This window comes from Stegostoma tigrinum, chromosome 22 (assembly GCF_030684315.1).
Source record: "Stegostoma tigrinum isolate sSteTig4 chromosome 22, sSteTig4.hap1, whole genome shotgun sequence".
Classification (NCBI taxonomy): domain Eukaryota; kingdom Metazoa; phylum Chordata; class Chondrichthyes; order Orectolobiformes; family Stegostomatidae; genus Stegostoma; species Stegostoma tigrinum.
The window spans coordinates 28,275,319-28,290,702 of record NC_081375.1 but is presented as its reverse complement, the minus strand read 5'-3'; the positions used below and the strand labels follow the sequence as shown (position 1 = coordinate 28,290,702).

Sequence of the window (15,384 nt, the reverse complement as noted above, 5' to 3'; positions counted from 1 at the left end):
CCTCTGTTTAGATCCTGAAAAATTATCCTTCTGTTTTGCTGAATTTGAGATCTAATCCTCAAACGGACATTGGGCTTCTGACAAATATTTTGAGTTAAGTCCCAAGTACTCTGAAGCTCCATGGGGGGAGGACAAAGAGCTAGCAAGAGTGCCTGGAAAATGTCACACTGACTTCCTGAAAACATTTCATGACAATTTAAACAATTCAGAATGTTTGAATGCATTCTACAGGTTTAAACTTTCTTATCTTTTGGGTTTTCGTGTGGTTCTGAACTGATTTTGATTTTCAGATGTTGGTTTGACAGACCAGAGTTCTGTTCTAAAACACATGCTTAATCCCAGTATTCAGGATGTAGAATGTGGAACTTACAACCACATTGGAGTGGTTAGAGCAATTAGTATAAATAAATATGTTTGCTAAGAAAAGGCATATTTTGGCAAAGCTTACATCTTGATCTCACCAGGACAATTCTCAAGAATGATCAACATAAAGAGAAGGCAACATTAATACTGTATGAGGGAAGAATGCTGATTAGTTGCCAAATGGACTCTGATTGGTGTAGACACTGCCATGGAAAATGCACTAAATAATGACAACTGACAGTTAACTACTATACTTTGTTTTCAGTTTTAAATCAGGCAGGTTGACTCTTTGGTTGAACCACTGACCTGAGAAATAAACCAGTACATGACACCTTTTTCTTCCCCAGCTGTGACAGGCATGCTTTGTTCAGGTGTTGTTTAGCTCGGTTGGTTTCATGACATGTCTGAGATGCAGAATGATGCCAACAGAGCAGTTTTAATTTCACACCAGCTCCTTCCCAACCTCTCCCTTTGCCTAAGATGTGATGACCCTCAGGTTAAACTACCACCAGTCATGTCTCTCTAATGAGAGGCAGCCTTGCAATTTGGTAAGACTATGGCAACTTTGCCTTATAATGCATACATACGTTCATTCTACCTGCTAAGAGCAGGTCCCTGTGTATTCACATATGTAGCTACCAGTACATGCAAGTACACCACACTGTGAGCCTGACTGACCATCTTAAATTGGGTGTCAGCATAATTATTCATGCACCAAGCATTATTCAGCAAAAGTTGTCCAAGCATGGAATTACATCTAATATTGGACACAGTATTGTGAATTTTGGAAGAGTGGGGTCTTTGGTTTGGTGTGGGCAATAACCTGCTTGTTACAGTCAAACAAAGGAATATATTGTTCGGGATGATCGACCAGTTTTTGGGATGTACAGGTCTCTGAAGTTTATTAAAGGCAGAGAGAGTGCCTGTAAAATTTCACACTAAGTTACTCCTAAGGGCCAAATTCTCCTTCAAAATTACACAGTTATGTGAATGATTCCGTTTCAAATGTGTAGCGTAAGGTAGAAGTTTAGGCTTGACAGCAGCATCATGTCATCGGTAAACACTGATGTTATGACATTGTGGCAGCATGAAACAGCTGGCTTTGCCTTTTGCTTAAAAAGATCTCAACAAACATTTGAGGTATCTTAACCTTCCAGGGTTAACTGAGGTAGACCTAGAACCTTAGGCTTGTTTACAAGTTTCCATAACACATAAAGATAAATGAGCTCAGTGCCGTTATCACAGAAGTTATTTAGGATACATGCTATTAACAGCATCAAGCTGCATGGACGCTGTTTAAATGTTTGCTAATGAGGCCAATCCTACTGTATGTAGAACTATAAGATAATGGATATATTGACCAGCGGAAATACTGGTAGACCTTAGTAAAGAACCCCCAGCCAATTTCACAACTGTTCCTTCAAGACAAGAGAGCTGATTTGACTGATCCATTTCAAAGGTGAATTTGAGGGCAGGGTGGAGTCCATTGAGACATGAAAATTTTAATCTAAGTGTGGTTTCAAATATAACAAACATGTAATTTACATATCAGAAGCATGCAAGGCATAGGAGCAACAGACAGAATAATTCCAACCCAATAGATTAGTTGTGTTGCCAATAACGGCATGCTGCTGTGAAGCTGAAAACACATGCTGCTGATATCACAAATGAATAAGATGGACCATGCCTATAGGGACACCATGCACAAAGCTCTGGATAAAGGGGGAAGAATGTACTCAACGCTGTCATCATCCTGATGGCCACCTTTATTTATGGTTCCAACATGCTGTGTGTAGACACTCAGTGCGCAAACACTAAAGATCACGGTGTACTGAGGTGCTACCTATCCCTAGAATTGTGAAGAATGGACTAGTTTCAGCACCACAAAACACTCCAAGTAGTTGGACCGCTCCATATCACCTGTCCTTTGTGGAGAAATCTGCAAAGCAAAGCACATTTGACCATAAGTCTATCAGGCAGTCGTCAGCACGTAGCATCCTGGAGATCCTGCGGAAAATGGAGAGGACGGATCCTGGTGGGTTGTTCCCTGAGCGGACTGTCAAAGCAATTTGGCAAAATGCCTCATCACCAGAACTAGTCAACAAGCATCAAGATGTTGCTTGGCTAGTGGTGAGAAGGGCACTACCTGTGAGATCTTTCATATATGCCCAATCTCTGTGCGTCACCGCATGCTGCCCTCAAAGTAGCTGCAGTGGTGTACAGACTGTCACACATCTCTTGCTGGAATATGCATCTGCAAAAGAAGTCTGGAGAAAGATGCAGTAGTTTTTGTTGAGGTTCGTCCCATGAAGTTCTGTGACTCAGGACCCCGTGCTCTACAGGTTGTTCCCTAGACACACACTGAGACAAACTGCGCCTGGATGACCATCAACTTGGTCAATGACACTGTTTGGTCTGGCCAAAATTTGTTGGTCTTCCAGTGCAAAGGGTTGGCCCTCAATCAAATGTTGCAGACTGGCACATTCCAAGGTTCAGGACCTTGTGCACCTTGGGGCAGCCGTGGCCAAGGCACAATGGAGAAAGACCACCATGTAAGGTCTTCTTGGGGGTCTGTTCAGTTCTCAAACCCTCAGGGTGCCTCAAAGACATGTCAAGATCATCTTGTTTATGTAAGAAATGCCTTGGGTTTGTTTGTTCTGCATGTGTAAACTGCATAGAATCTAACTGCTCGAGTGACAATGTCTGCATGTAAAGATCTTTTTGTGAATAAAGTATATTTCTTAAAATTAAGAAAAGTACAAATTTCAGTGCTGGTGTGCTTACAGATGAGTAGATTATATATCCCAAAGAATGGTGCAAGGTATAAAACAGAATATCTCTTTGGTTATTCACATTGAGCAAGGTTCTGATCATATCCAACTCCCCCAAGTTTGCAAAACTCATGCCACAATATCCAATGTCAAATGTGATTCAATCATTGAACAACATTTCCAAGATAATCCTTAGAATGTGAAGAATTATACTGACAATTTGGAATTCTTAATTGGGCTCACAGTGTAGCACATTTGTGAGTAATGGGCGCTACATTTATGAATACACAACGTCCTAGTGTTTGCAGACAGAATTTTTAAATGCGATGTACCTAATTCAACTCAATAAAATAAGTGACAGCCATTTTATGGTTTGATTCTCAGTGCAATGTCTCGACTATTCAATGTCAACCTGCCTTTTCTAAAATTTAAACAAAACTTGACAGTTAACTATTGGTCATCTTTAACCGGTGCATGTCCATGTGATGCCTCGACCACAGTCTATTTACCAAACAATCAGCACGGACCTTTAAACCATTTGAAACGTTGTTTTATCTTTACTTCATTATTTATTGCGAATTGTCCAGATGAGTTCCAGGCAAAAAGTTTCAACAAAATGTGTTTATTCTCAAGTTCTGTAGTACCAAATGACCTATAAATATATTTAAGGGGAAGCTACATGGACACATAGAGCAGAAAAAAATAGACTGACGGAGTGAAATGAAATAACGGAGGAAGAAGCTGAACTTGAGTATTGATGGTTACATTGGTCTGCAAATTCAGTAAAAGTGAATACTGACAGAAGTCCTGCCTCTCCGGCTGTGCCTACAAACAATATATGTATATATACAAACTATATTTGGAACATAACTAAAGTTTGCTGTTACACTGAAGTGACTCCTATCCATAGATGTGCACACAACTACAGCTCTCTCTCTAAACGCTTTTCCTCTTTAACAATTCAAATTATAACGTGAAGGTTGATCACTGATTGTTTAAGATCACTTTCTCATTCACAGTCATTGATTGAAAAACTAGAGCACTATGTTTTATGGAGGAGGAGGACTAAACTCTGACAGCAGCTCCCCCTAGACTGCATTTGAGTGATGATCATCATTTCCCAAGGTCTCCAATGGCATACCCATTATGCAGACCTTATATATCGCTTCACTTGTTTTGCAAAAGATAATTCCCGAATTGTTTAATTAAACTGATAATCGACAGATAATATGGACTCTTGTGTTTGTTGAAACTGCCAGATGTTCTACCATGTGTTTCCTAGAATGCTACTGGGCTGGAAAGAACAGTTAGTCCACAGATCATTGGAGAAACAGAGCAAAAACTCTCTCTGTCATTGAACATAGAGAGAGAGGATTGTTCATTTTCAGTAGTCTTCGTATTTAAATAATTATTTATTAGTGGATATGCATTGTTGCCACTTAGTTGAAATTTACAAAATTACCATTCTATCACTTTTGGTGCCTTAATTAACTGTCTGCAAGTGTAATTCCACGGGATAGATAATACTCCGTTGCAACTGACTACTTACATTAAATCAATTTAAGGAATTCAATAGGTACTGTATATCTCCCAAGGCTTTATTCACCGGTAGACCAAGATCTGAAGTGCCAAGCCTGATGCTTACGACGACAACATAAATTCAAAAAAAACTTTGCCTATCACTTTGTTATAGTCATGTACTGAACCTAAATTGAAGCATTGTTGACAAGATAGACCAGTATTACATTCCGCTCTGATGAAGGGTCTAGGCCCGAAACGTCAGCTTTTGGGCTCCTGAGATGCTGCTTGGCCTGCTGTGTTCATCCAGCCTCACATTTTATTATCTTGGATTCTCCAGCATCTGCAGTTCCCATTATCACCAGTATTACATGTGTTGCTGATACTGCAAATACAAGTCTTCTGGATAGGTAAACATTATTCCAATAGTCTATCACCTGACTAAAAATTGTATTTTTAAACTTTACTCCAAAAAACTTTTGCTATGATAAATTCAGTGTTGTAGAAAGTTGCACTTGGTAGTCTAAGAATCAGAGATCTGGTACTGCAGCTCTATATTTGATTCAAATTCCTTTCATGTGACCTGTCCCCAGTGAGATTGTAGGCTTACACATTTGCCATTTTTGTTATATATAAAAGATTTGTAGTATTTTATTAAGATACAACTACTAAACCTACATTCCCTCCATCCCCAAGCTATTTTTCTTAGTCATTCAAATAATTAGATTAATTTTTCCAACCCATTTTCCCATGGTGGATTTGTATTCCTTACAGAAGTTGTCAATTGTGTAACGTTGCACAAGTTTTTGCCATAACTGAATCTTATTTTTGACCTTGGATTGCCATGGTACACTGTGGGTATTTTAGTTCCATGGAGAGGATGGAGATGAAGTTCCCATAATGCATTGCTGTTGCCATAAGATCTACCATAATACCCCTTGACCACTTCCAGAATTAGATTCTGTCTTGTCATGTGATATGACCTTTTCAGGCTCTGTGAGATACTTAGTTGAGAAGAGACTTTGGGCTGGGCTGGAGAGTTTTAGTAACGAAGACAGATTGGATAGACTGGGGTTGATTTCCATAGTGCAGAGTAAATTGAGGTGAATGAAATTATGAAGATAGGCAGGAAGGAACTTTTCCCCTTTTGAGGGATCAATGACTAAGGATCCTAGACTTAAGGTAGGAGGAAGAAGGTTTAGAGGGGATGTGAGGAAAAGTTTATCACCCAGACAGTGGTGAGAATCTGGAACTCATCGCCCATAAGGATGGTAAAAGCAAAAATCCTCATAACATTTGAGAAGAATTTCGATGTGCACTTGCAATACCAATGCATACAGGGATATGTGCCAGGGGCTGAAAGATAGGATTGGCATAGATGGGTGTTTGTTTCTCACTGGTGCGGATGGGCTGAAGGACTTTTTTCTGGCTGTAGACCTCAATAACTTTGCTGCAGCTTTGTTGTGGGCTGCTGAACAAGTAGAATGATACATTTTAGAATGTAACCAAATCCCTGAAACTGAACCTATGTGACATAAGAATTATAATAAATGGCAGACATAAGCCAGGTAGCAGGCGCAGAGACAATTTGTTGGCATAGCATTGACTCACCGGATCTGCTACAACAGTGGTTTTCTAACTGTGATCCATGAATTCTTGGGGCTTTGGATAGATTTTGCAGGCTATTTCTGCAAAATAATTTGGAAGCATGAGTCAAATGTGAACTGCAATTGTACACCTGAGCTAGCTGTCACAGCTCAACGTAAATTATGGATGGAGAAGTGCAGAGATTGGCATGTATGAGAACACACTCTTTTTTAAAAACATTTCTTAAGATATTCTTTAGGTGTATAATTTCATATCTTTTGTTTATGTAATAATTTAGATACAAATCCCTGAAAGAAACCATGTGACCAATGCAGTTTGAGAACTGTTGTGCCCAATATGGACACTGCTGGCTACGTGAAATGTAGATTGGTAAAAGTTACCACATTGTAGTATTTTCCTGTGAATCTCCATTGAGCCCTCAATGATGTAACATAGAGAGTGATTGAATAAATAAATAGAATATGAGTACATTTAGTTCGTCAATTTTGAGAAAACAGCAATTGACTTTTGGTTAACCTACTCAAAAGATTGGCACCCAATTTAGAATCATTTGGCTGCCTTGCACTTCTTCACTAACTACTGTTCACAGCGACAAAAACGGACATTAATCTGACAAGTTCTTCACAGCTCCACTTGGAATGAAGTCACTTTGCTTCATCAACCTTTCTATAAGCAGAATGTCTCGAAATAAAAATAATTATAGATCGTGGATTCCCTACAGTGTGGAAACAGGCCATTCAGCCCATTAAGCCCACATTGAGCCACCGAAGAGCATCCCACCCAGATTCACCTCTGTAACCCTGCATTTCCCATGGTTAACCCTAACCTGTATCTCCCTGTACACCATGGGCAATTTAGCATGGTTGATTCACCTGATCTGCACATCTTTGGACTGTGGGAGGAAACCGGAGCACCCAGACTCCACACGGACAGTCGCCTGAGAGTGGAATTGAACCCAGGCTCCTGCGCCTTTGTGCCACCCCTAATTGTGGATCTGGAAGACCACTCCAGAATGTTTATCTCTAATACTCCATTCGGTGGCCCAGCACATGTGTTAATTACTCAGTTCGCAAAGAAATCTTTCCAGGTGTCAGTCCTTTGTTTGCTTTATAAGTTTGAATCCATTGTATATTTTCGAGGTTCAATTTAAATTGAATTTTTTGTTCACCTTTACTGGAGCCACCTCTATACAATTACAATATTACTTGGCATTTGTGCCAATTTTCCTCCATTTACAGTAATTTTCTATTTGCTTTGAGAGATGGGAACCTCAGCTTGCCTGCTTTGGGGTTTTCCCAATGTTTGGAGAAATCAGACATTTTAATGGTTTTAATAGAGGTACAGATAACATGAACCGAGAGATGTATTGTCTCTTGGAAAGGCAAAGCCAGTTCCACCATTTGAGACAAAGTCAGGCAAGCAGCTTAAATCACTGAAGAACATGAAATCTATATAGGTTTTTTTAAAATGTTGTAGTTATTCTTCTAGGGATCCAAGAAAACTGTAGTCAGCAGCTGGAGGAGCATGGGTAGACACTTTGTCACCCACATTCCTCTCCCCTGACCAGAGGTCTGAGCAAAATTATCACAACCCATGGAATATCAGGGCCCACCTGAAGTTACAATTAAAACTGGATACTGAAAATCCAGGCTGCTTTTGTCATTTAATGCAATTCAAGCTTCTTCCAAACATCAGAATTTGACTCATCACGGCAGTGCTTCCCTTGTTCCTCAGCAATCAGAAAGCCATGATACTCAAGGTGCATTTTGTTTTGACTTAGAAACTGAACATTCTCCTGATTAGACATGGCTTAGTATTTTGATTGCTGAGTCTTCTAAAATTCCCAAGTTTCTCTAGGCCAGCATTCATAGCATTATCTATCCCCAGTTGCCCTTGAGAAGGTGGTGGTGAGATCCCTTACTGAACTGCTGTTGTCTGTGTTTTGTAGTCCTGATAGGGAGGGTGCTCTAGGAATTTGACTGAGTGACAGTGAAGGACCTACGTTATAGTTTGGAGCCAAGATGCGTTTGGATTGTAGCAAATCTGGATGTTGTTGTCATTCACCTGTTGTCTTTTTCCTTTCTGATAATAGTGGTCCCAGGTGTGTAAAGTGCTATCATTGGAGCCTTGGTGAATAGCTGTGCGCAGTCTTTGGATGGTACACATATGCCACTTTGATTGTAGAGGGTGGTGGATGGGTTGCCCATCAAGCAATCTGCTATGTCCTGGATAGAGTCAAATTTCCTGAGCATTGTTAGAGTAGCTCTCATACAGGTGAATGGAGAGCGTTCAATCATACTCCTAGCCCGTGTTTTGTAGGTAGTGGATAGGCATCAAGGGATCAGAAAGTGAGTTACTAATCCCAGAGTTTAAAGTCCTCTGCTTCCTCTAGAATTACAGCATTTATATGACTGCTGCAGTTCAGTACCATATAGTCAATGGTAATCCCACGATGTTGAAAGTTGAGGATTCAATTATCGTAATGCGGCTAGCTGTTTGCTAGTAAATAACTTCAGTATTGTAGAAAAAGTACAGTCAAAACTTTTTATAATCAACTCGCCTGGGCAATTTGCAAAAGTTTATATTTATTTATTTACACTGTGTGAGAGAAGAGTGCTGCTCAGTTGACAATAGATTCACTGATTATTAGAGGTAATGCCATGGAAAAGCACTAGTTAGATTTTGACTGACAGTGAAATGTAATATTTTGCTTAAATTTACGCCAAGTAGAAGGACTGTGATTGGTCAGGACATTGCCTGTAGAAGTGAACCAGTATATTGTCCTCATAATCCATGGCAACAGTGTATGTATAGGCTGCTAAAGATTCACAAAGTGATATTACTTTACTGTATCTTATCTATAACAAGTTCTGCACATAATGAACTGGCCAAACAGTTGCATGAACTGCTTAACTAGTTTTAAGCAAGTTATCTACTGACACAGTGAAGATTTCTTCACATTTGTGAGTATCATACAGGACTTGAATGTTGAAAACAATGCAATATCTGTGTGCTCATTTGACATTCCTAACATACTCACCAATGTACCACCGAACAAAGTCGTATACTGCAGTACTATATTCAGGTGATCTAGATCTGTAAATACTGTTAACCAATTTAGGATTTTCATACTGACTTGCATGAACTGACATATACTAATACCCAGTGCTCTGTTCTCTGCAGACAGAAGGAACATGTACACCCTGTTTCAATTCAAGAAAATAGTTGTCAGCCATATGTTGGTTCATTTCTTTGGGTAATGCCTCACCCAGTCAGAACAAAAATGTTAAACAGAGCATGGCTATTATTTATCCATCATCATTAGTTGGTGCATTCTCCATGACAATGACTTTACTAATCAGAGATCACTTGCCAACCAATCAATCTTCTCCTCTCATACATTATAAATACTGTTTGCCCTTTGAATTTGTATTCTTAGGAATTTGCCTGATGAGTACAAGACATAAAGTTTTTGACAAATTGTCTCTTTTCAATAATACTGTAATGCCTTTGAACATGCGGTGGTTTGATTCCATTTTATTTCATATGTTCATTGCGTGGCACTTGTATGGCACAAATGTTGCTTGCCATTTATCAGCCCAAACCTGAATGTTGTCCAAGTTTTGCTACACATGGACACAGACTACTTCAGTATCTTTTGTAGTTTAGAACTCATTAATAATGCTGAACATTGTGCAATCATCAGCAAACATCTCCATTTCTGACCTTATGGCAGAGGGAAGTCCATTAATGAAACAGCTACCCCTGAGTTACGAGGCCCACGTTCAAGACTGTCTGCTCCAGAGGGGTTAATAACATCTCTGGACAGGTTGAGTAGAAAATATCTACAATGAATAACTCCTGCCGAAATGTCTTGGGACCGAGGTGATTGACATCTATCAATCTTACTTTGTGGTACATATGATTCCAATCAGTGGAGAATCACTGCTCATTTTCATTGATTAGAGATTTTCCAGGGATTAAGACTACTTGAGGACCTGGAGTTCTGAAATGACTCAGAAGTGGATGCTGCCAATATAAGCAATTGTGATTGTGTATTATGTTGTACCATATTAGTGTCCGCCCTGTGAGCTTTCTAAAAGTAGCTGGTGCCAGATAACCTACCCTTGTGCCTGGCATATTCACAAACCCTTGATACCTAGTTCCCCACAGCATTAGGTAAAACAAATTGGGGCGCATTATATCAGCTCATTACACCCAAAAAGCAGTAATCCCAGCAATAGTTTGCTAAGACATCACTACTGTCTCCCACAATCTTACAATGCAATACATTCATTTACATCCTAATGGTTAAATGTTGATTTACCTATTAAAACTTTGACCCTCTCTTTGCTTATTCCCTACTTTCCCTACTCATTATGTACATTTTCAAGGCAATTTTGTCAATTTATTTTTGGCCATGTTGCCCTTGACATGTACCTTTTTTCCTGATATTTATAGTTTCACTGCTGTTATTTGTACAGCAGGTTCTGACAGTATTTTCCGAGCCAGGCTGCTTAGGATAATGACGCAGCTTTTATTTATTGCAACCCTTTCTCTTTGAAAGAGGTTCAAGTAGTTTCCAATAAAGTGTAAAAAGAGCTAAATAGACAGAGATTAACGATACTGCCACAATAGTAATTAGAAGTGGTAAAATTAGATCAGTCTGCACTATAGAAGTTCTGTAAGTGCTGAAATGTAGGAGCATGTTCTGTGTTGTGCAATTGCAGCATCTGCTGTGGATTTTCCTGCTGTGCCAGGTTAGATGGTTAGTTGATTTTCACTCAGTGCTTGCTGAAATGGCTTTCCACATCTAGTTACCCGTCCTTCTATTTAACTTGAATTAACTGCAAAACAAAGATATAATTGCCAGAAGGTTAAAAACACGAACTTTTGAAATATACATTTGAAATTCTAAGTCGGTGTTTCTAATTACTTGTTTAAAATGCCTTAGATGCTTCTCTTTGAAATTCACATTTCCAAATGGCAACAGTTGACCATTTTGAGATTTCATGTGTATCCTCAAAATTCCCAAAGAGACCACATTATTTTTTCATTTTTTTTATGTTCCATGTGAACCAAGATCATTTTCACTTAAATTTACATTTCCTCATTCAAACTGAGTTAATATTAAACTATTTCCATTTAAGAGCAATGGCCGCCAATATTAATTTGAACACACGTTCCAAATTACAAGTTTTACAGATTTAACCCTTACACACAAGCTTCCATAAATTCAAGTTTTCCTGGACCAGCCATTTATCTTCATTTGTAAGATTGTACAATGTAATGCTTTGAAGACTGGATTACAATGTAAATCTGCTCAGCTGTTGGATTAATCATAATACCACATTTTTAAGCCTCTTACACTGAAATAAACAATTTGTTTAAAACAATTATCATCTATATGTTTGTGAAATTAAAAGACCCTGTGATACCTTTAGAAAATTCAAGTCTTTAATGCATGTTGGTCTGGATTTTGGGATCAATGGAAACATAAAAATACCTACCGTTCTGGACCCTAAAAGCTGCCCAGACTTTTACTGGGCTTTTGTGTGACAATGTACAAGAACTAGAGAATTTCATTTACTGTAGCTTCCTCTGTAGAAGATCTGGGACTGAACAAGCACCAGCATATCTCTTCAACCAATTAAATGCTTTCACTTACTTGCAGGAATCACAGGGTGACTGGTTTACACATAAAATTTTTGATTCGCTGTTAAAAGCCATAGCTTACAGCAACCGAGGGGAAGTAAACTGGCTTTCTTCAGGCTCAAGATACTTTCTTTACTGCAAAGAAACAGATAGATCCTTCCTTTGTGGAGATCCAATAGTTTTTGACACACCCATAAGCTGTTCAACTGACTGGAACCCAATCCCATTGTTCTTGGCAGAAAGAAGGCATTTATCATTTATGCCATTCCACAGACTAAGCAGTTACTGTTCTGAAGAAGGGTCACTGGACTCAAAGTGTTAACTTTGCTTTCTTTCCACTGATGCTGCCTGACCTGTTGAGTTTCTCCAGCAATTTTTGTTTTTCATTTCCAATCAGTTACTTGACGCCTGTCAGATTTACCTTCATTCGCCTCGTGGCTCCAGTTCATGTGTAGTAACTTTCCCTGCTGCTGGAACAAACAGCAGTGTAAACAGCACTTTCAATGAGTGTCAAATAGCTTTTAGAAGGTGGAGTAAACCTTTCCACATATCCTTGTTTTTTCAAAGCAGTCCCTTTCCCATTTTAGTCCATATTCAGAAACACAGGAAAGTAAAGAAGATATGATCTTTATATTGGCATTTGAAGCATTCCGTGCAGTTCTGCTAGAGGTGATAGTGATAACTGTGTGCATACATATCATTACTTAGAACAGTGTTTAACTTAATGTTAATTAGTTTCCCTTCCCTGAGACTTTGTTTACCCACAGAAGCTGTTACCATAATTTAAGTCATGTTGTCGAGTAACAATCAAAATCTGTGGTGACTGACTGAGAGTTTACACCTGGTACTGTATTATCTTTGTTTCAGTAGATACCCGCTGATGCGTAACTTTGGCCAGTTTTGTTTTCTCTCAACTGTTATTGCTTGCTCAAGTCAAATTCTGAATATCGTAATGATAGTAGTGGAAAAATTAAGCTGTCCAATTCCTGAGGCAGTTCATGATTCAAATGCCCAACAGTAAGGAGGGCGGGCTGTAGCACATACAAGGATTAGATATAAACATTAAGACCTACATAACAAGGATGCTTTATTTGTGAAGTAGATGTAGATCATTGTCTGGAAAATATCAAAATTGATAATGTAGAAAATTTTAAAAGTAAAGCAAGTAAATTAAGCTCAAATTACTCATCTGGTGGAAGCACTTCCATTGACACTTTCATTGTCAGGCATTTCTACACAGAGTTGTCTGTTGCATATAGTTTTTATAAATTTCACAGCTGTCTGACACCTCAATGATGGACTAAGAATTGTTTGATGCAAGAAAACCTTTTAAAGAGTACCAGTATTTATTCACAATGGTAATATTGTTCAATTTCATTATTTTTTTCCCAGGGAATGTAATGTTTTTCCTGTTGACTTATCACAATTACTATGATTGTCATGAGCTATTATTAGCATAACAAGGAAAAGCAGATTCTGTTGACTGTCATAAGATAATAAAATGTGAGGCTGGATGAACACAGCAGGCCCAGCAGCATCTCAGGAGCACAAAAGCTGACGTTTCGGGCCTAGACCCTTCATCATGTGCTCCTGAGATGCTGCTGGGCCTGCTGTGTTCATCTAGCCTCACATTTTATTATCTTGGATTCTCCAGCATCTGCAGTTCCCATTATCTCTGTTGACTGTCATGTTGGGTTTCTGTATTACAGTAAAACAACGTTCGTGACCTATCAGTCTTTTAATGATGCACATGCACACACACAAAAACCAGCTGCCCTGGACCAAAGTTGTTTTTTTTTTAAATGTCTTTGTCAATTTGCAAATGTGCAGTTTAAGCAGAATCTCACAGCAAAAGAAGTGCAGTACGAAGAAATTCATATTCATTGAAATTACTGCGTAAGTCCAGTCCCTGTAAGAAACTTCAGCTATCTGCGATGTTGAAGTTATGATAGAGGACTGCTGTGGAGACCTGAACCAGCCCAAGTCTTTCATCAACCAGTTTATCCTCTGTGTTCAAAGACACACATTATATTGTTGCGCTCAATCGCAATCTCTTTTCATGTTTGAGACATCACCTTGTTGTCAGCTTGCAAAAGATCAGAAGATCAAACTGTTACAGCTCAAAAATAAGCTGTGCATTGTTCCTGATGCACCGGAGAGTGGGAGTAGTTGACATCCCATCAAATGTTACAGCTTCATGAGATAAATCTCAAATGAAGAACAGTCTAAAATCAGCTTAGTGTTTGTGCATTCAGCCTTCCAAAGCAATCAGGAAGAAAAGTATAGTTGGGATTGAAGGGTACATGAGTCCTATCAAAATTACTGTGAATGAAAATATTGAAAAATAATTTTTGCAGAATCAAGGAAAGTACAATTAAATGCAATCAATATACAGTGAGCTGTAGCTTAGTTATTCGTAGAGTGTGGATATCACTAAGGCTGTGGAAAGCATAAGATCTTAGTCAAGGCTCATTTTAGCTTTCTCACTTAATAAGTGAATTGACCTCAGTTGTACCATCATATGTGGGCTATTGATGGATTTTTAATATAGATTTTTTTTATTCATTCAATGTTTCAATATGGTACTTGTAAGTAATGTTTTTGTTAGAATGTATTACCCTTAAGGTGCTTTTTGTTTCCCTTTTTAATTTATGTGACCTTTCTCCCCACAGTGTTTAGTTGATATTTGATTCTGGAAAAGAATGAAAGCAGCAGTATGAATCCTGGTCAGATGATACATTTGGCTGTGGCCAAATATGGTCCTTGAATAAAAGTGTAGTCACATTGGCTTTATCACATTGTTCTAGAGGACATAGCTGTTGCATAAGTTACAACAATCATGCAAATACCTTTCTCTGCCACTTAATGAAATGCACTGCATTCTGAAACTTTCTGACATATTGCACAGTGCTAAAATATGGAATTGCATTAAAGATGACAATTAGTTCAAATAGCAGTGCTGGGCCCATGATGCTCTTTTTTGTGCATAAATGTTTTTAATCTGGAGATGGACCAAAAACTGACTAAAAATATTACTGTGTTAGATTTTGTAAATGTGATGGCTGTCGTAAAACCGTCAGCACCACTTCAGAAAACATTGAGAATTCAACAGATCCTCTTACTAACTAATTTGCCATGATCACAAAATAAGTTACATGATTTTCCACCTTCTTAGAAAATGAAACAATTAGTTCTATGTAATCATAATGGATGTAAAAGACGATTTCACATCTTTGCATAGAGGCCAGTTCCTAATGAACACTATTTTCATTCCTTGATTTGGTTTGCAAGTGATCTATCAATACTCGAATTGTCCTTTGTTGTTCTTCCTCTGGGTATTTCAGAACAATACACATTTCAACATTATCTAGATTGTACTGTAAAAGAGAATAGTAGAAGGAAGGTGGCCGTGACAAATGGGGAAGGCATGCAAATATGGCTCTTTAATTTGACAGTCAATTTGAATTCA

At 38.6% G+C, this 15,384-nt stretch overlaps 1 protein-coding gene across 26 annotated transcripts in view; it reads left to right on the top strand.

Annotated features, from left to right (window-relative positions):
- The window catches only part of rbfox3a (RNA binding fox-1 homolog 3a), a 509,932-nt gene that overhangs the window by 364,628 nt on the left and 129,920 nt on the right, over window positions 1-15,384 (top strand). The window lies entirely within an intron of this gene.